Source organism: Physeter macrocephalus, chromosome 1 (genome assembly GCF_002837175.3).
Source record: "Physeter macrocephalus isolate SW-GA chromosome 1, ASM283717v5, whole genome shotgun sequence".
Lineage (NCBI taxonomy): Eukaryota > Metazoa > Chordata > Mammalia > Artiodactyla > Physeteridae > Physeter > Physeter macrocephalus.
The window spans coordinates 80,781,048-80,800,387 of record NC_041214.2 but is presented as its reverse complement, the minus strand read 5'-3'; the positions used below and the strand labels follow the sequence as shown (position 1 = coordinate 80,800,387).

Below are 19,340 nucleotides of genomic sequence, written 5' to 3'. Positions count from 1 at the left end.
TCCTTCCCTCTCCCTTCCTCCCTCCCTTCCTCCCTTCCTCTGTCTGCTCTCCTACCCACCCCCCTCCCTCTCTCCCTATCTGCCTATCTATGGAAGATGGTATAATTTAGTTTCTCTTACGCTTTAGACTTTGGTTGGTTTGGTGAATCAAGTCAACTGAGTTGAAGAAAAACTGACTTTTGAAAGAAAAATTTGAAAAAAAAAAGTGTCATGATTCCTTGAAAAGGATTTCTTCCAGCCTACGTTATACAGTTTCACAGACACTTGGGATGGGAACTGAAAAGTCTGGACACACTGCTATCTGAAAACCCTGTGAATGTGTCGGCTAAGCATTTTTTCTTCTTCTTAGCACAGATGGAGACAGACTCTTTTTCAGTAAAACAGAGCCAATATAATCTTTGAAACTTTCAAACATGATTTGGGAAGATGATTCGCTATATAATGCCAGTCCAGATATAAAATTAAAAATTTCAATAATTAGCAAACATGTGACTTTTTCAATTACCAATTATTTTTTTTGGCCAAGTTGTCCTTTCACATTCTATTCCTTTATTGATTTATAATTAAAAAAATCTTTTTAATTCAGCTAGTTTCTAGCTTGCAGTGAATCTTTTAACTAATTGGAAATGTTTTTAAATTTATTATAAGAACAACAAAAAGCAAGAAGTCACTTTATGTAATGTCTTTTCTCGTAGTTCAGTGTTGTCAGCTCTTTTCCTGATCGAGTTTTGGTTTGGCTGGAAGCAGCCTGAGGGTGTTCATTTCCCCAGTAATTTTTACCTGTTTCTGTTGGTGAGTTACGAAAAGAGTAGAAAGTTCCTTTATACACTTCACCCAGCTTCTGCTACTGTTAATAGCTCACGTAACCAAAGTACATTTATCGAAGCTAAGAAAGTATCATCAGTTCACATGATTAATTAATCTACGACTTTTATTTGGATTTCCCCAGTTTTTCCACTAATGCTTTTTGTCTGTTCCACAATCCAGTTCAGCATAGTCCTCTGCGTTTGGTCATCATGTCTTCTTAGTCTCCTGTCTGTAACCGTTCTCAGCCTTTCCTAGCTTTTTATGACCTTGGCACTTTTTAAGTGTACTGGGCAGGGTATTTTGTAGAATGTCCCTCTGATGTTTTCACATAATTAGACTAAGCTTGTGGATTTGGGGAAGACCACCATAGAGGTAAAGCCCTTCTCATGGCTTCATATCAGGGACTACGTTATATTAACGTGACCTCTCCCTTGGATGTTAACATTGCTGTTGATCAGTTTTGTTTTATTATGTTTTAACTAAAGACTATTTGTCTGGGACTGTTAACACTCGGACATCTTGACACATTAGTGGTGACCATCGCTGACTAGGCTTCAAACTACCGGCTTCATTCTAAGGGAAGTGCAAAACTCCTAAAGCAAGCGTCTGCCAAAGCTCAGTTAGAAAATGTGGTTCCGACGTGAGGCTCGTCTTGGGGCTGGCTTCAACATTTCTCCAGTCCTAACCCTGGGCCTTGCCTGTGGGGAGAGTTGAGCGACGGTGCTGGTTTTGTGCATTCTTACCCAGTGAACAACACAGGGATTGGGGCCCACCTTAGAAACCAAATCTCCAACAGAAAGGAGAACACTAGGGAAGGCAGGAAAGAGAGAGAGATGGGTTCTGCCAGACTTCTGGAGATGATCCTTCTCCTTGATTGGTATGGCTTCATGAATGCCAGCCATTATCATCCTCCTTCCTGTCTTGGGGGAAAAAGTGATAGAGGGAGAGCTCTTTAGCATTTGACAAGGGAACAGAATCTTCCATATTCATGGACCCAAACCAGAAGATACGAAAAGGTGAAGAGTTTCTCACTTCTTTTTTTCTGTAGCTTCATGCATTGACTCATTGCACATTTACTGAATTTTTACCTACCTTGTCTTATTCTCAGAGGATACACAGTTGGGTTGGGAAGAGAAGTACCGATGACTAGAGTTGGAAAACAAACTTGATTCAAGACACAAAAGATTTGAGGGTAGAATCTCATGTCCTGTATGTGATGATATCAGTATCCCAGTGGGTAGAGTGGCTAAGTTGCTATTTTAAAAAAATATATATTTATTTATGTGTGTATGTATGGATGGATGGCTGTGTTGGGTCTTTGTTGCTGTGCATGGGCTTTCTCTAGTTGCAGCAAGCGGGGGCTACCCTTCGTTGCGGTGCGCAGGCTTCTCATTGCGGTGGCTTCTCTTATTGCAGCGCACGGGCTCTAGGCGCGTGGGCTTAGGTAGTTGTGGTGCGCAGGCTCCGTAGTTGTGGCTTTCGGGCTCTAGAGTGCAGGCTCAGTAGTTGTGGCGCACAGGCTTAGTTGCTCCGTGGCATGTGGGATCTTCCCGGACCAGGTTTCAAACCCGTGTCCCCTGCATTGGCAGGTGGATTCTTAACCACTGCGCCACCAGGGAAGCCCTAAGTTGCTATTTTGTTGGTCATAATCCTTGGTCCTCTTTGGTTTTCCTCATCCTCACATATGAGATGGAGCATTTTCTCTCTCTTGCATTTGCTGTCACAGTGACCTACAATCTCTTGGCCTTGAGGTATAAGGTTGAGAGACATACTTTGCAATATTGGGTGAGTTGGGTCTGCCTGTGGGAGTCAAGTATCTTAATAGCTATTGCAAAACTTGTTACCTTTCTGCAACAAATGTTTCACTCTCTGCAACAAGTGTTTCACTCTGTTAGGTGAAGGTTGAGGAGAAGTTGGTGATGTGCTGTCCAATATGACAGCCACTACTAGCCACATGTGGCTATTGAGCACTTGAAATGTGGCTTCTGCCACATGCTGAAAGAATAAAATTTTGTATCTATTTGTAAAATAAATTTCTTTTTAATATTCTTTTAAAACGTGGTGGCTAGAAAATTTTAAATTGCATATGTGGCTCACATTATATTTCTGTTGGACAGTGGTTAGAACCTGGGAAAAGTATGGAGCACAGTGAATTGACCTTGTGTTCTCCTCTGAGTTCTAATAATGTTGGCATTAAAAGGAAAGGCTTCAACAGTCATAATTTTCATTAAAAAAAAGTCTGATTCAGAAGAATTAGTTCATTTTACATGATTGCTTGGACTGGAGAAGAATCTGACATTTGGTATTTTCATAATTGAGAACATAACTTGCTGACTTAAAAAAAAAAAATCACAACGTTTTGTGCTTGGCCTCAGGTACCAGACTTTGAGCTCTTTGAAAATAGGGATGGTGTCCTTTCTCTTTCTACCATCCTTTCCCCCCAGACCACACACTAACACATAGAAGGTGGTTGACTGGCATTTGTTGAGAAGCAAAATAACTTTTAAAGAAGTGAAAACCTTATGAAGCTACCCTATATTTATGGTTTTGGAAGAGAGCAATATCCCCCTTTATAAGGCAACCTTTTTTCTTAAGTCAGTCATGAAAAGTAAAGAACGTTGATCCAAGTGTTTATTTACTTCTTGATTTAATTATCATTCTCATCAGGTGTCCCTGTCAGCTTTGCTTATGATAAAGAATCTTTTCAAAATGCTTAAGTTTACCACCCCCCTGGGTAAGGGGAGTCAGAAAAAGATGCTGCTTGCACAAATTAATCCTCATCTTGTTCAGATATTAAATCTAAGGGCCTGAAGACTGGATTATTCTTATTTTTCCTCTTGTTGGATCCTTTTCATTATCTACCTATGCTTTGGAGGATCTAGGAATACTAATGAAAAATGAGTTTAAGCTTGGGCTATATTAACTTTTCATCTGGTTTTTAAATTTTATTCTGCTTCATGCTGAGCCAGAGCCTCTGTGAACACATGACTTACAGGCCCTTACTCTTCCATTATGTTCATTCCCTTGAGTGTTCCTTCTTCAGTATAAGCCCTGGGGCTGGGTGAGAGAGCAGGCTTTGTGCTCTGTTGTTATTTGGCCTGAGCCCTGTGCTGGGAAATTCAGGAGCCTCCATGATTTTTGATTTTACATTATGCATGGTACCGACTCTACCTAATGTCCAGATGCAGGCCAGGACATGTTGCCTCGGTTAGAGGCAAGGCTTATAGAATCTACAATGGCTTTGTAGCTCACTATTCCTAATAAAGGCCTCTCAAAAGAGATTTTTTTGGTTATATACAGCCTATTTCTAAGACTATTTGAAGCTTTGATTCTTCTACTGAACAGAATGGAAGGTAGTGGATTCTCTTGGAAGTGTGTACATGGCGGCTGCTGTAATGAGTGGAAAAAGTATTGGCTTTGGAGTCAGAAGACCTGTGTTTACTTCCTAGCTCTGCTGTTTTCTATTTGTCAGTCTCTAGACAAGTAACATACTATCTCTGAGCATAAATTTCTTCATCGGTTCAAATGGGACAATATCTACATCACAGGGTTCTCATATGTTGATAAAGGTGCAGTACTTGTTTTAGGGACCAATCCTTAGGCTTACAAACACTAAATGAATTGGTTTTCTCACACAGGTCTTGTGATTTTGCTGGTGATAGACCACTAGCCGTCTTCTGTCTTCATTTGGAGGTGGGGGAGGAGGGCACTGCGGTGATCGTGTGGTAAAATCCACTTTAATTCTAGCTGTGAGAAAAAGAGCAGGGAAAATGTGGTAAGCAATTGCTTCTAAAAAGCTCGAACTAAAAGCACTTGATGGATTTGTGCTGGTTTCCCGGTAGACTCATCTCTGTACTGCCCGCATAGCACAATTAATAGTTACTACTCAAGAAAGAACAAATAAAGAGAGAGAGAGAGAGCAGGCATAAAAACATGCTTTCATCTTCCTGAAGACAGTCCCCTTTGTCAGGTCCGTGGAGCCATACCTGTGAATCATCCTGGGAAAGCACAGTGTGGGTGACTAGAGGGAAGATCTTGTGGTTCAGTTCTTACCCACTTCCTGGGCTGGCAAATGTCTAAGCTCATCTTTCTTACCTGCTGATGCCTTGTCAATATCCACTACCGTTCACCATGCATCTTCACAAACGTCCTTACTCCAAATACATCAATGTATAGAGAGCCTGTTACTCTCCTGGGCAGAAAAAGGTATAAAGCAAAGCAGAATCAAGTTGAGAGGGTAAGCCTGGGGCCATGGCAAAGCACATGGAGTAAGTATATAGAAATGTGAGTGTTAGCGCGGAAACACTCAAGCCATGTTTGCTTTGTGAGGGTATGAAATGAGTCACAGCCTTGCTCCAGACAGGCCAGCTGACCTTGGTTACTTCACTCCTGTGCTACTAGATAGAGTCCATGGATCAAGCTTTGCCACTTGCAGTCTTAAAGCTTAGTCAGATTAGAAGAGAACCCTGACTCTGAGGATGAGTGCCCTACGTGGGCATCTAATTCTCCTGTAGATTTAGCTTCGCAGGCAGGATTGAGGTAAAGGTCATGGATTATAGGGTCCGTTCCCGTGTTTGAGTCCAGCCGAAGCAGGAGTGATTCTGGGCGAGCTGCATGCTGAGTTTCAGTTTCATCTCCTGTGAAACAGGGATAGGATTGTGTCAGTACTGGAGGTAGCACATGGAGTAAGGTGCCTGGCACAGAATAAGCTCTCAATAAATGACTGGTATTGTGTTTGCTATTGTTATTGTTATTATGTCACCACAATCATTTTCCTTGATGCTGCCCTATAGGGATAGACTGTGGCTACAGGAAACATTAGTTCTGAAAGGGCTTTGTACTAGAAAGATGGAAACTATCTATTGAGTGAACAAAGTCACTAAAGAAAGCTTGGAATCAATTCTGCCGTCTTCCTTTATATTTGTGCTCATGGATCGTTTGGCCTCAAGTTTTGGATATTATCTTTTTTTGCTACATCTCTGGGGTATTTTCCCTTTTCTCTGTTCCACCTATTATTGCCCTAAGACACGTTCTCATTGCCTCCTGCCCGACTTGGTGTTCCTGCCTCCAGACTCTCCTAGAGCCCTGGTTCTCAAACTGCGGTTCCCCAAGCAACAGCATCACCGTCAAGCCTCATAGCTTGCTAGATAGGCAGCATCTCAAGCACCTTCCAGACCTGCTGAACCCTGGGGCACATTCCCTACCGGGCTGCATGGCCTACATCCAATGCCACTTGCTACCACCTACCCCCTTTGCTCTGCTTGGCCAGTGTGTGTTTGTTCTACCTCTGGAATATTTCCTCGTTTTGATTGTTCTCACTACCTGTTTTGTAAGAGGTGGTTAAGCAGGTGAGCATGCGCTGTGGAAAAGCACTGGGATAGAGTAGGGACCCAGTCGAAGTCACCATTCATAACCTTGACTGTGGCAGTAGAGTCTGAAACGGTCTCGATACTTTTATGACTTCCCCTTGTGACCTTTCTGCATACTTGCTGAGCGATTACTCTACACCAGGCACTGCTTATAGTATACTCCAATGGATTAGGTAATTGGATTATCTCATTCTCTTGAAGTATTATTTATTGATATCTTTATCTTCCTCTTGTTTTAGGATGTCAGCTCTCTAAAGGTGGGGACCTTGTCTGTTGCCACTGTATCCCCAGCCTGTGGAAGATTGCCTTATATAGGAGAGGCACTTGGGAAATGGTTATTTAGGGAATGAATGGGTCCCAGAAGATTGTCATTTGGAAACAAATCTACATGCAAGGAAAGAAGAGTCTCTTTCCTCCCTATTCCAGATATGTTCCAGGAGAAATTAACCTTAAGTTGGTCTTTATCTTTAGTCTAAGAGGTGGAGCAGGCACTGGAATCTGATTTAGGATTTGCTCTAGTGGCCTTGGGTACAGATGCAGGTCCTGAAAATCTGGGAGAGAGGTTCTTGAGTGGCACCTTAATGAGAACAAGTCTTTCTAAAGCCTTAAGTTTGGCAATTGGCCTGGTTGGAAACACAGGGCCTTCTGAGTTTTATGTTCTTTGTGCACACGTTGTCAACGTGTGTGTGTGAACCTTTTATTATTATGGACTCAGCCGGCAGTAACCATGGTGAGTAGACCTATCACACAGCATTTTTCTGAGTCAGTTTAAAATGCTGACAATTAAATATACCGTACTCTTTTAAGCGATCCATCAGTCTCCCTTGTTGTCATGGTGACTGGAGTATATTTAGAAATGTGACAAGTACACTGAGTTCAATTGCACTTTTGCCAAAACATAGTTTTGCAGCTAAAATTGAATTTCCTGATTGAAGATCCAAGTGCTGTTAAGGGGGCATGATCGTTTCTATACATTATTCTGGAAGCATAACTTACATCATTCTATTAAATCAGCAGTTGAAGTCTTATCAGGCTAGTAAGATATTGACACTAGAAGTGGTTATACTTAGAGTTGATGAAATAAAGTGAAATAAAGACATCTTTTTTTCCCTTTAAAAGTGAAATTTGGACCTCATCAATATAACTAGTTTAATGATTAGTATCTTTAAATATTTATAAAAATTTGGAGGTAAGTGTGCATTTGTCTGTTCCTCCAGATTATATTTTTTATTTAAAGAAACTTATCAGGACTTCCCTGGTAGTCCAGTGGTTAAGACTCCATGCGCTTCCACCGCAGGGGGCATGGGTTTGATCCCTGGTCTGGGAACTAAGATCCTGCATGCCGTGCCATGCGGTCAAAAAAAAAAAAAACAAAAAAAAGAAAGAAACTTATCAAGGACCTCCTCTCTCCTACTTATAATCCATTCTTAGCAATATTAGGGCATCTTTTTTCACTTTTGGTCTGACCTCAGATTGATAAGCATCCTTATTTTTCCCCAACCTCATTCCTTTTGGGTTTCAAATGGAGTGGAGTAAAGAGATAAAATGAACACGACTTTTTGCTCAAACAAAGGAAAAGTCAAAGTTTTGTCTAATCAGGAACTTGGTTTGAATCCTCACTCCCCTCTTGTCCTTTGTCCTGTCACCACAGTGCTGAGAATGATGCTGAGTATGAACTGCTTGCTCGTTTGACCACAGAAAGTTTAGGCAATTATGCAGTGGCTGGGTCATTATTACAACCCTGATTTCACTCCTGGTCACAGACAGATTCTTGTTCTTTTTTTTTTTAAACAGAATGACATTTTATTTATTTATTTATTTATCTATCTATCTATCTATTTATTTATTTATTTATATCTATCTATCTATTTATTTACTGGCCTCGCTGTGGCTTTCAGGATCTCAGTTCCCCGACCAAGGATTGAATCCAGGCCGTGGCAGTGAAAGCCTGGAATCCTAACCACTAGGCCACCAGGGAACTCCCCAGATTCTTGTTCTTGAAGTGAGAAACAAGTGCTCCTGGATAATTTTGCTTCTATGTTTCCATGGAGCTGAATGCTTTGGTAGCTGGGGTTGAGTTTTAAGCCCCTGATAATATATATGTTAAACTGTTTTTGTTTCTTTCATGTTCATGGCAAACAGTCTGTTTTGGTAAGAGACATCCTAGTTATAATAACAGTTGGTACGATTTACTGAGTTTTTACTATAGGCCAGGTGCTGTGTATACTAAGCTTTTCAGTGGATCATTTCACTGGAGCGACACAGTAATCTTGAGTGGGTCCTAATGTCATGCTCATTTTTACATTAAAGAAACAGGTTTAGAGGGGTTTTGTATCTTGACCAAGAGCATCCCTTAAGTAGTAATGGAGTCTGGATTATGGTCCACGTGCCGTATTAACCAGTGGCTGCCCCACGGAAGGCACCCAGTGAATGTCTGTTGACTAACCAAAGGACTAGTCCATGGTGAAGCCATACAGATGTTTCAGTGTTCCTAAATGCTCACTAACATTGCAGCTGCTTTAAGGTAAACAGGTAGCAGGATCTGAACGCAGAACTGAGGCCACTCTGTATCTTCCCTAAAGGTTTAGAACCAAAGAAGAGGGCTTCCCTGGTGGCACAGTGGTTGAGAGTCCACCTGCCGATGCAGGGGACACGGGTTCGTGCCCCGGTCCGGGAAGATCCCACATGCCGCGGAGCGGCTGGGCCCGTGAGCCATGGCCGCTGCGCCTGCGCGTCCAGAGGCTGTGCTCCGCAACGGGAGAGGCCACAACGAGAGGCCAGCGTAGAAAAAAAAAAAAAAGAACCAAAGAAGATTAGTATGAGGTGGGTGGGAAGGGAGAAGACATAAATCCCATCAAGTCCAGTGGTTTAGTCTCAGGACCTATTTACACTCTTAAAAATGAGTTTTTGTTTATGTGAGTGATAGCTAATGCTATTCATTATCTTAGGAATTAAACAAAAATAAAACCAATATTTTAATAAAAGTATTTGTATGAGAATAAGTACATTTTCCAAAATAAAGAAATTAGTGAAAAAAGTGGCAACTGGATTCTTACCTCTGCGTTGTATTTTTTTGCAACATGTATTTTGATTAAAATTTATGAAGAAAATCCAGAAAGGATTTACAGAAAGGATTGGAAAAGGAAGTAAAAAAGAGGTAATTGTGGATTTTCTTCTTTGATAATACACCAAAATTTGGCAAGTGGTAGTTTCTTAAAGTTTAGTTGCAATGTGAAGTCTGAACTCATATCAATAAATCTTTTTTTTAAAAAATAATCCATTATATTAAAATCCACTGGTCTAATTTTTACTTTGAATTGATTTTCACCTATGATTGTGTAACATCATTCACTGGTTATTTGGTTCATGGAGTTATGCATATCTTCCAAATGTTGACATGTTTTATTCTTTAGCATTTAAAAAAACAATTACATTCATTAATATCACCACTGATTTCATCAAAAAAGAGTATTTTAAGTATTAGGAAGATGTCAAGTGCATAACAGTAGATGCAAGGTTTTAAAAATTCTAATTTTCACTTTAACATTTGAGTTTTATCAACGACAATAAATCCTGTTAGTAGTTTTTCTTGAAATGATAGGTTCTTTTGGTTTATTTTTGAGAAAATGTATGATATGACCAAGTCAGAATGACCACAGTTTGTCCGTCATTCTTTCAAATAAAAACAGTGTTTCATGCAAAGAGCTGTTAGTTCATCTCTCAATGTAAACAATCACACACGTGTGTTTCTTGGAGGCAACCATTATAGTTTGGGATTCAGCAGAAGTGCTTTGTGAATACTTCCTACTGTCTCACACAGAATATTAAAAAGATGTATCAGTCTTACGAAGAAGATGTGAAAACTTCAGGACTGAGATTTAACAAAATTAAGGATTTTTAATGCATTAAGGACAGTCTTAAGTGAAACAATATCCCTGAACCCCCCCTTTACTGTGGGTGCTTGGTGGTGAAAAGTACAATGACTCTCAGTACATTTGGTGCCACTTCCTTGATTCATGTTAAAACTCCAGCCATTTTTACCCACTTATTGCTTTTGCACCATTGGTGTAAATGTCCACGCAGTGAAAAAGGTTCATAACGTCTTAATATTATGAACTTACACTCCCCTGAAAAGGTCTAGAGGACCTACGAGTTTATGGATCACACAGTGAGAGTCACTGATCTAATCCAGTCTTTGCATTTTATGACAGAGGGGAGCTGGAAAAGACCAACCCAAGACAGCCCCACCAGTTAGCGGTAGAACACAGACAGGAACTCAGTTGTTAGTGCAGTCCTCTTTCTTTTTTTCTTTTGATTTCCTGTTTCAGTTTCAGAAATTTCAAGGTAGATGTTTGTGACGTTCTTTTGTAAATATGGTGATGCCAAAGTATATAATTATTGAACATATTTAGGAAGATTTCTATATTTTTTACATATTAAACCCTTTGCATATTTTCCCTACTCTGTACTCACCACTTCACCAGTGCTCTCTCTTCTGCTTTTCAATATTTCAGTAGTTACCACTGCTGTCTCGTTAAACAGGGCATGCTTTGCCTTTGCCGAGTGGAGAGAAGGTGAGGGAGCAGTTGACTGCTTATTCATTTTCTGGTTTAGAATTCCAGCTTTGTGGGGAGAAAAGAATCAGTGAGTTTGGGCTGAAGCAACGACTTCCTTCTTCACCTAGATTAGTTGAAAGTCACAGGAAAGGAAATTGTACACACATCTTTTATCTTTCATATCACAACAAGTCATCTCACAGGCCAGCCACCCTCAACCTTCAATTCTCTATTAAAGCTTGTCTCTCTCTCTCTCTCCCCCTCTCTCCCTCTCTTCCTCTCTTCCTCTTTCCCTCTCTCCCTCTCTCTCCCTCTCTCCCCCACTCTCTCTCTTTCCTTCTCCCCTTCCCTGAAGGAGGGAGGTTGTCCAATAAAAATTACTCTTAATTTTGCTTTTGCTTATGTTAATGTTTTATGTGATGTCTTCTTCAATAAAAATTGGTCAGATTTTGAAATTGTAATGAAGGATGCTGAGAGAGGCAGTAGAACCACACCTAGGCATTGCATTTTCTCTTTAATACCTTCCTCCTGTTTTAGAGTAGTTTTGAGGGAGGTTGGGGGTTGAAAGCAGTTGCCGTGTATAAAAATGAGAATGTCTGGCAAGCTGTAAAAGTAGGTTTGCAGACTCTCAAATGTATTGTTCTCTCATTTTCAAATAAGTTGGATGTTCTTTTGCAAGATGTCATTTTTTCCTATTTCTCATCCAACATTGATTGCTTTCCCTTACCTGTGAACTTTGTGAGCCAAACTTTGTTTTCTAATTTTCTGATTCTTCCCCCATGTCTGTTTTCATTACCCCAAAATGTGATCAGATTTGGCCTTTGGTCACCCCTGTGAATCAACTCTTCCCTAAACCTAGGCCTTTGGTAACTTCCTTTTCTTTCCACAAAACTGATGTTTCTGGCCCTTAGTTACCTGCAAACGATTAAGTCTTTTTTCTTTCTTTTTTAGACTTCTAGTTATGGTTTTCCCCAGCCATTTATTAGGCTCAAAAATTGCCTAGCAATAGTTCTAGCTCTTCACAATGTTTTCTGCTATCTTGTCGGAACTTCTGGAGCTTGGGTCTGTCCTATGCTTGGTGCATCATAGGAGCTCCATGGATGTGTTGAGTGGATGTTATTTTTATCTCTTCTTCAAAGGGCATTCTTCAGATTTTTATCTAGTGATCTGAGCTATTGTTTATGTCTCAGTATTGGCCAGCTAAATCTCTGAAACACAGAGCTGCACTGGCCCGTCTTCTCATGTTGAGTCCCTCCCACCAAATGTCATGCATGCCTTTCCTGGCAGATGGCCACTTAGCCTCTACTTGAACACTTCTAATTCTTTGGGGGCAATTGGTTCTGATGCTGGTCAGCTTCATGTTTAATGTTCTCCTCTGCATTGCTCTGAAACTGGATTTTCTATCATTTCAACCCTAATAGTTCCAACATTGTAGATTATTCAAAAGTATAATATGACTTATACAGGACACATCCTCAGATACCTCAAGATAGCTTTGATTCCCCATCCATCTTCTTTCCTCCTTCAGTCTTTTTCTTGCTACTTATGTCCCAGGATGCTCATATTGTTTATGCCTTCCCTATTTCATACCACTTTCTAGAGTTCCATCTTGCCATCCAACTCTAAATGCCTCTTTCAAACCGACTTCTTTTCTTTGTTATTATACTGAGAACAGTATGAGTTTGGGGGCCTAAAAGCTGGGATATGAATTCTAGTACCATAACTTACTAGGTGTGTGAACTTGATCAGATTACTTACTCTTTCTAAGCATTCCTTTACTCAGATGCAAGAGGGAAATATAATGACTTATAAGAATATTTTTAAGGATTAAAATATGTGAAGGGCTTAGCTCAGTTACAGAAACATAGCATGTAATAGATATTACTTTTGACTTGATCAATTTTTAAAAAATTCTTTAATTCTTTTTATTGAAGTAGAGTTGATTTACAATATCGTGTTTCAGGTGTATAGCACAGTGATTCAGTTATATATATATATAGTTTTATATATATATGTGTGTGTGTATATATATATATATATATATATATATATATATAAACACACACACATACCGTTCTGTCTTTGATTTTTTTTCCCCCACATATGACCTGGTTTTTAGTATTCATTATTTCAAGAATCTCTCCTTCCTCTTTCTTTTTCCATTGTTCCTTGTTTGGATTTAATTTAAAATTTTACCTATAATTTTAAAAGAAATTTCCATTATCTCTAGATTATTTTCCCCCTCTATTTTTAAATTTTATATCATTTAGCATGGTTCTCTTGACAAGTATTGTTTTCCTATACATGAATTTTCTCAACTCCTGCCTACATTTCTGTCTATATGTTCAGCCTTTATTATTCTTCCTGTGAAGAACATTTCTTCACCCCTCTACTGGGTTAATGATGGCTGGGCCACTGCAGGTTACTTAACTTTTCACTGAACCACTCACTTAGTGGCTTTTAGAATCATTTAGTTGAACAATATGCTTTTTAAATTAACTGTTCAGTTAATTTCAATTCAACCGACATTTACTAAGCACTTGTTATATGACATGTATTGATCTAAATGCTATAGGAATTACGTAGAACACTTTTATCATTTGTTCATGCAGTCATTCAGTAAACATTTTCTTGAGTACCTGCTAAGGACCAGATTCTGGATTTGGGGTTTGGTTTCAAGAAATTGAATTGGACAAGGTTTCTCCTTCAAGACATAGAATCAAGGAAAAATTATAAAACATTGTGGTAATTTTAGTGATCTAGATATGAAACTAGGCATTATGGTCATCTTTGGAGAGACTGCTTCACCAAACCCCTTTGGGTCAGGAAAAGCTTCATAGCAGGAAATATGCTTAAAGGCTGAGTAGGGGCTTAGAGTCCACTGGAAAGATAAGACCCATATACTAGGGGTTAGTTATGTTTGGTTATAAAGCCACCTTCTAAGTTCTATGTGTTATCATTGACTTCCCCACCCCTGCTGCCCAGAATTGCATACATGCAACATTTGCCTTTTTTCTGGTTAGTTTAGGGGCCTTAGAACCAGTGTTTGGGACCTAATTACTGCATGAATGCATATTTCTGTATTCCAAAGTAGGAATAATAACATAAATACATAAAAATAATCTCATGATGGTAGGACACATTACAAAGTCTCTCCCCATCCATCATCTCATCTCACCTGTTCTTATAGAACAGGTTAGTGCCTGTGGGTTTCCTTAGTGAGTATCTTAAGCATTGTTACAGATAGATATTAGCACAAGAATTAGCACTGAATAATTATGTATGGAGGATTTATAAATAATTTTTTCTCTCTTTATTTCAAAGTGATCATGCTGTATTGTCTGATTTTATTTAGATCACAGACCAGCTCTGCCCATAACCAGGTATCTAGGAAAGAGTCCCTTTTCTACTCTGTGCCTCACATTTGTGACTTGTCAAATAGGAATATTCCTACTATTACTAACAATAATACCAATTTCACCTCATTGGCTTGAGGTGAAGAATAAAATCCTTAATCCATGTGAAAACACAATATATATAACTGATCACAGTTGAAAATACAAAATGTATCTTTTGAGTGACCAGATTGTTGGCTACTTTGTCAAGGTCAATTCAGCTTAATTAAATAATTTTCACTTGTTTCTTAAACTTTCTGAGGTAGCTTTGTCTTACTTTCTTCTGTTTACCCAGTAGTGATTGCTGGCAAGTGCTATATGTTCAGTAAACACTTGTTGATGCAATTTTTTAAAGTACTGATCTTCTGAAGTCCAGTGCTAGAAATTTTTGAGCTACTTATATTTCTGCTTAGCATTCCTAAAGCCTCTGATTTAATTTCTAGATTATAAGTTCCATTGATAGAACCCTTATAAATATCACATGAAGAAGATGAGCATTACCTTTAGGCCATGCAATTTACTTTTAAAAAATCTGATTAATTTCAACACAATCAGCCAGGATGTCAGAAGATCTCAGTACCTTTGATAGATGCTGACAGGTGAGGAAATTAAAATCAGGGAGGGAAGCAATTAAATACTGGCAAACATTACTTTAATGAGACATCCAAATTGTTCATAAGCCATGGAGTATGTTGTATTCTTGATAAACGTCTTAAGGTATCAGGTGAGCGTGCATTTAAAAATGTTCTTCATACGGGATTTGATGATGGGAATGAAGGACATTCCGTGTTTGTCATCTAAAGCCTTTGGCCTAATCTCACATTTCAATTGCTTTTGGGGTCAGACTTCCTAATAATCATGTTTAAGATTATGACATTGTTTAATTTATAAGTAATCCTCTCACCACCACCTTTATCAATCCATAAAATTTACCAAAATGCACAAAGTCTAGACAAAATAATTCTTGGCCTTTTCACAGTGGTTTAGGGATAACCGTAGTCAAGACCCATGGAAAGAGAAGTAGAAAAATGTATATTTAATACAACTTCTGATTTAAAAGACTTGGGAATTGTACTGCTAAAACCAGAACCCAGGTCCTCAATCCCTATTCCAGTGTTCCTTTCAAGATAACCCCCCTTGTTCAGAAAGAAAATCTGGAACCACAGGACTGAAGACTTACTTGTTTATTGGCTTAGAGGAAGTTTTTACAAGGCTCTGTCAACTGCTCATTTGTACTATAGCACTTGTAAAATATCAAGTATTAAGGGGCACCTATACATTGACCTTAGTGAGTCTCATGCCATTTGGTTGGAATTTTTGTTCGTAATGTCAGGATCATCATCTAGAGTTATGTTGCCTAAAAAATGTTCTGGGGTGCAGTGGTCAATCCAGAGGTTACCATGATTTGTGAAAAACCTGTCGAAACAGGTCTCTCTGCTCTCTTCATTTCTCATGTGCTCCCATTCCTCTCTTCTTTTTTCCTTATTCCCCATCATTTTTCTTTCCTCTCTCTCTCTCTCTCTCTCTCTATTTCTTCCTTTGGCTCTATTGTTCTCTCCTATTTTCCCCCAAATACAGTAGAAATGATGAATTATTTTATACTAGTCCCAGCTAGGTTTGGTGAGTCTTGCTTTTGCACTGATTCTAATTAATAAGTTGAAATATTGTAAGTTAGAGGTTGATCATACTGATTTCTTTATTTTTGGTTGAAATTGCTTCTGGAGATGAGAACAGTTTTCTTGGGAGAGGATGGGTGATTTGATAGAGGATGCAGACCTGCCAGGTTCTGGGCCAGCAGTCATAAAATCTACAGAGGGAGCCAAGGATAACTGACTTTATTACCAAGATGCTCGAGTGGGATTTGTCACTTGTCCCAGATGTCTTTATGGGTCTAGTGGAGAACTCCACTGCATTGGGAAATACTCGATTTACTGAGGACACGTGCCACTCAAACCATGTGAGAAGAGGACGGTGAACTTCTTAGCTAGAAGGTTTCAGCTTTTCTAAGGTATGAGGTGAAACTTAGTGATGCAGACCCCTTTACGAAAATTCAGTGGTACAGCCTTCTGTTGTTTCTGTGGCTTGTGTTTCAATAGCTTGCCCAAGGATGTCGCATCTCTGAAACTTCACTGGGGAGAGCTGAGAAAGTGTTCATGGTAACCCTGCATCGAACGCTCTTTTGCCTCAGCTTAGTAATGTGTCACCTTCTGGTTAGACCACAGATGTGAAGTCTCTCCCTTTCACTTGCCTGTGAAGCAGGACTCAATACTAAATGTGCTTTTGTGCCTTGACAATGGACTTTTATTGGGTATATACTCATTTTACCTTTCCCTCCAAATAGAGCATCCCCAAATGGGAGGCTGCATCGTGTAGTAGAAGAGTCCTTACTTGTTTGTAGATCAAGATACAAGGTTAAACTTTTATTTGTTCCATGTTAACCACGTGATTTTTGAAGTTTGGTTTCCTGATTGGTGGAATTGGGGTAGTAAGGTTTCATTGGGGTTATGTCGAGGATGACTTGAGAAAACATGGTCATGAAATATTTTTGAAACTATAAAGCATAATGTTAAAGATGATTAATGTTTTGATATTGGTGGCATATGATAAGAGTTTCTTGCAGAGTATCCTATCAACCATGCTCTATTCATATCATCTGATTTGAGCCCTGTATGAAAATGGGATATATTCATAAAACTTCTCAGAGGTCTTTACTTCTCAATAAATCTATCCTTATGTTAAAACAAATCCCCTTGTTCTTGCACTCCTGTTGGAAGCTCCATCTCTCTGAACCTAAAGCACGATACAGGCACAAACTTTACAATGATCTGTGATAAACCTGCAGGCCATTCACCTAAAGCAGTTTTTTTTTGCTTTTGGGGGTTGAGGGGATACATGATTCTTAACTTTTGAGGTTTTGTCATTTGGAACAAAAGTTCTTTGTGCTGCTGTTAGGTGAGGCCATGTTAAGATTGATATAGATAAATATTGTGGTATTTTAAAACCAGGGTCACAAATCAAGGAAGTACCCAACCCAGAGATATCCTCTAGCCTTGCGTGCTTAGAGCATAATTCTCTGATCATATAAGTGTGGGCTCATAGGAAGAAATGTTAACCATTTTGTATACCACTGCTGCCCATGCCTATAAACATGAAATAATGGAGGAAAATCTTCCACAAAAAGTTTAACTCATCTTTGGCTATGAAGTAGGTATTATATGCCACATTTACGTGTAAGGAAATTGACATTTGGGGCTTAAGTAACTTGCCTAAGACCATTCGTAAGAGGAAGACAGGTCTGAGTGGCTCTAAATCCCATGTGTTTTTGCTACTTCTTCACATCAATCAAATAGCTGGTTTTATTTCATTATTCCTTCTTCCACTAAGTCTAGTGGATCTAGTCAGTGAGTTGTCTGTCCTTGTGTTTTCCCACCTAATATCCGAGGTATAAAGGAAAGACCACTGGACGAACAGGCAGAGCTCAGAGGGTCCAAACTCTCACTCTGCCATGTACTGTACTATGTAGTCTTGGACAAGTTACCTACTTTTTCTGAATTTCAGTTTTCACATCTGTAAAATCAAGACAGTAATACCCATTTCCCATGACATTTGTGAAGTTAATCAAGAGAGAGATGTTAGTTCCCTTCTCATCCTTCTTTTCACTCTGTGAGCTTCTGTTTCCTCACCTAAGAAGTGGGTAGAATAATCTCTTCCTGCTTCTTCACCAGGTTATCATGGAGTGAAATGAGATAATGAATGTGAAAGTGTTTTGCAAACAAGAAACTGCTATATAGATAGAAGAGTTTATGATTGTTAATGAATAAATAGAGCTTGGAACCTAAGAGTAACCTTCACCTGTTTCATTTACAGACACTAGCATTGCAGTTTGCTGAACCTTGTGTCCACTGATCATTCCAAGAGCTAGCTGTCCAAGGTAAGAGAGGCTTGGCATCATCATGTTTATGAAATGCTGATAGGCATCTTAGCCAGTAAAGTTTAAGGTAGATTTCACTCCCAACAGAAGAAATAGTAAGGTATTTCATGAGCATCAAAATCTGAAAAATGGCCAAGACAGTGAACTTTGCCCCTTTTATGTCTTCTTGATTTGATTTCTCTTTCAATTCCTAGCTTTTTAAGGTTCATATCAAAAGCACAAAAGTCTGGGCAACACGGAAGTATTTAAGTGTCCATAGTATGCTATGTCCTAGGATGGCCTTTTTTAAAAAAAAATTAATTACTTATTATTAGAGTATAGTTGCTTTACACTGTTGTGTTAGTTTCAGCTGTGCAGCAAAGTGAATCAGCTATACATAAACATATATCCTCTCTTTTTTGGATTTCCTTCCCATTTAGGTCACCGCAGAGCATTGGGTAGAGTTCCCTGTGCTATACAGTAGGTTCTCATTAGTTATCTATTTTATACATAGTGTCAATAGTGTATATATGTCAATCCCAATCTTCCAATTGGGATTGGGATTGACATATATACACTATTGACACTATGTATAATAGTATCATAGTCTCCCCCCCACCCCTTGGTATCCATATGTTTGTTCTCTACCTAGGATGTTCTTATCTAGTGCCTTCTTGTATCCCCAGTGAGTATATAGCAGGAGGGCTTTCTCTCCAGTTTCCTGGCTGTCGATTGAGTTCATTTTTCACTACACTATGCTACCAGTGTTACCTGGCTCTGAAGGGGCCAAACTTTACTCGTTGGGTCTGTCACTGCCTCTTAACTGCCCAAAACACATCTCAAAAGGACATAATCTACGGCTACAACAAAAAAAAATCTTAAGAATACAGGACATGAGTTAGTCTTTTGAAACCCAGGGCCTATAGTGTCTGCATTCGACTCTCTTGGGGAACCAGTGTGAAGGAGTTGGGACTTTGGCAGAAGAATTCTTTCTTCTTGAGTTTGTCAAGAAAACAGTGACCAGTTTAACAAAAGACCCGGAATAGCCAAGGCAATCTTGAGAAAGAAAAACGGAGATGGAGGAATCAGGCTCCCTGACTTCAGACTATACTACAAAGGTACAGTAATCAAGACAGTATGGTACTGGCACAAAAACAAATATAGATCAATGGAACAGGGTAGAAAGCCCAAAGATAAACCCACGCACATATGGTCACCTTATTTTTGATAAAGGAGACAAGAATATACAATGGAGAAAAGACAGCCTCTTCAATAAGTGGTGCTGGGAAAACTGGACAGCTAC

At 39.2% G+C, this 19,340-nt stretch overlaps 1 protein-coding gene across 13 annotated transcripts in view; it reads left to right on the top strand.

The window, feature by feature from the left end:
- LPP (LIM domain containing preferred translocation partner in lipoma) overlaps positions 1-19,340 on the top strand; it is a 745,137-nt gene that overhangs the window by 180,118 nt on the left and 545,679 nt on the right. For 12 of the 13 annotated variants that reach the window (XM_024124347.3, XM_024124350.3, XM_024124349.3 and 9 more), the window contains one exon: positions 17,995-18,058. The exons of the other annotated variant lie outside the window; for it this stretch is intronic. The gene's annotated coding sequence lies outside the window, so the exon portion shown is untranslated. The remainder of the gene's footprint in view (positions 1-17,994; positions 18,059-19,340) is intronic. 13 annotated transcript variants of the gene reach the window in all.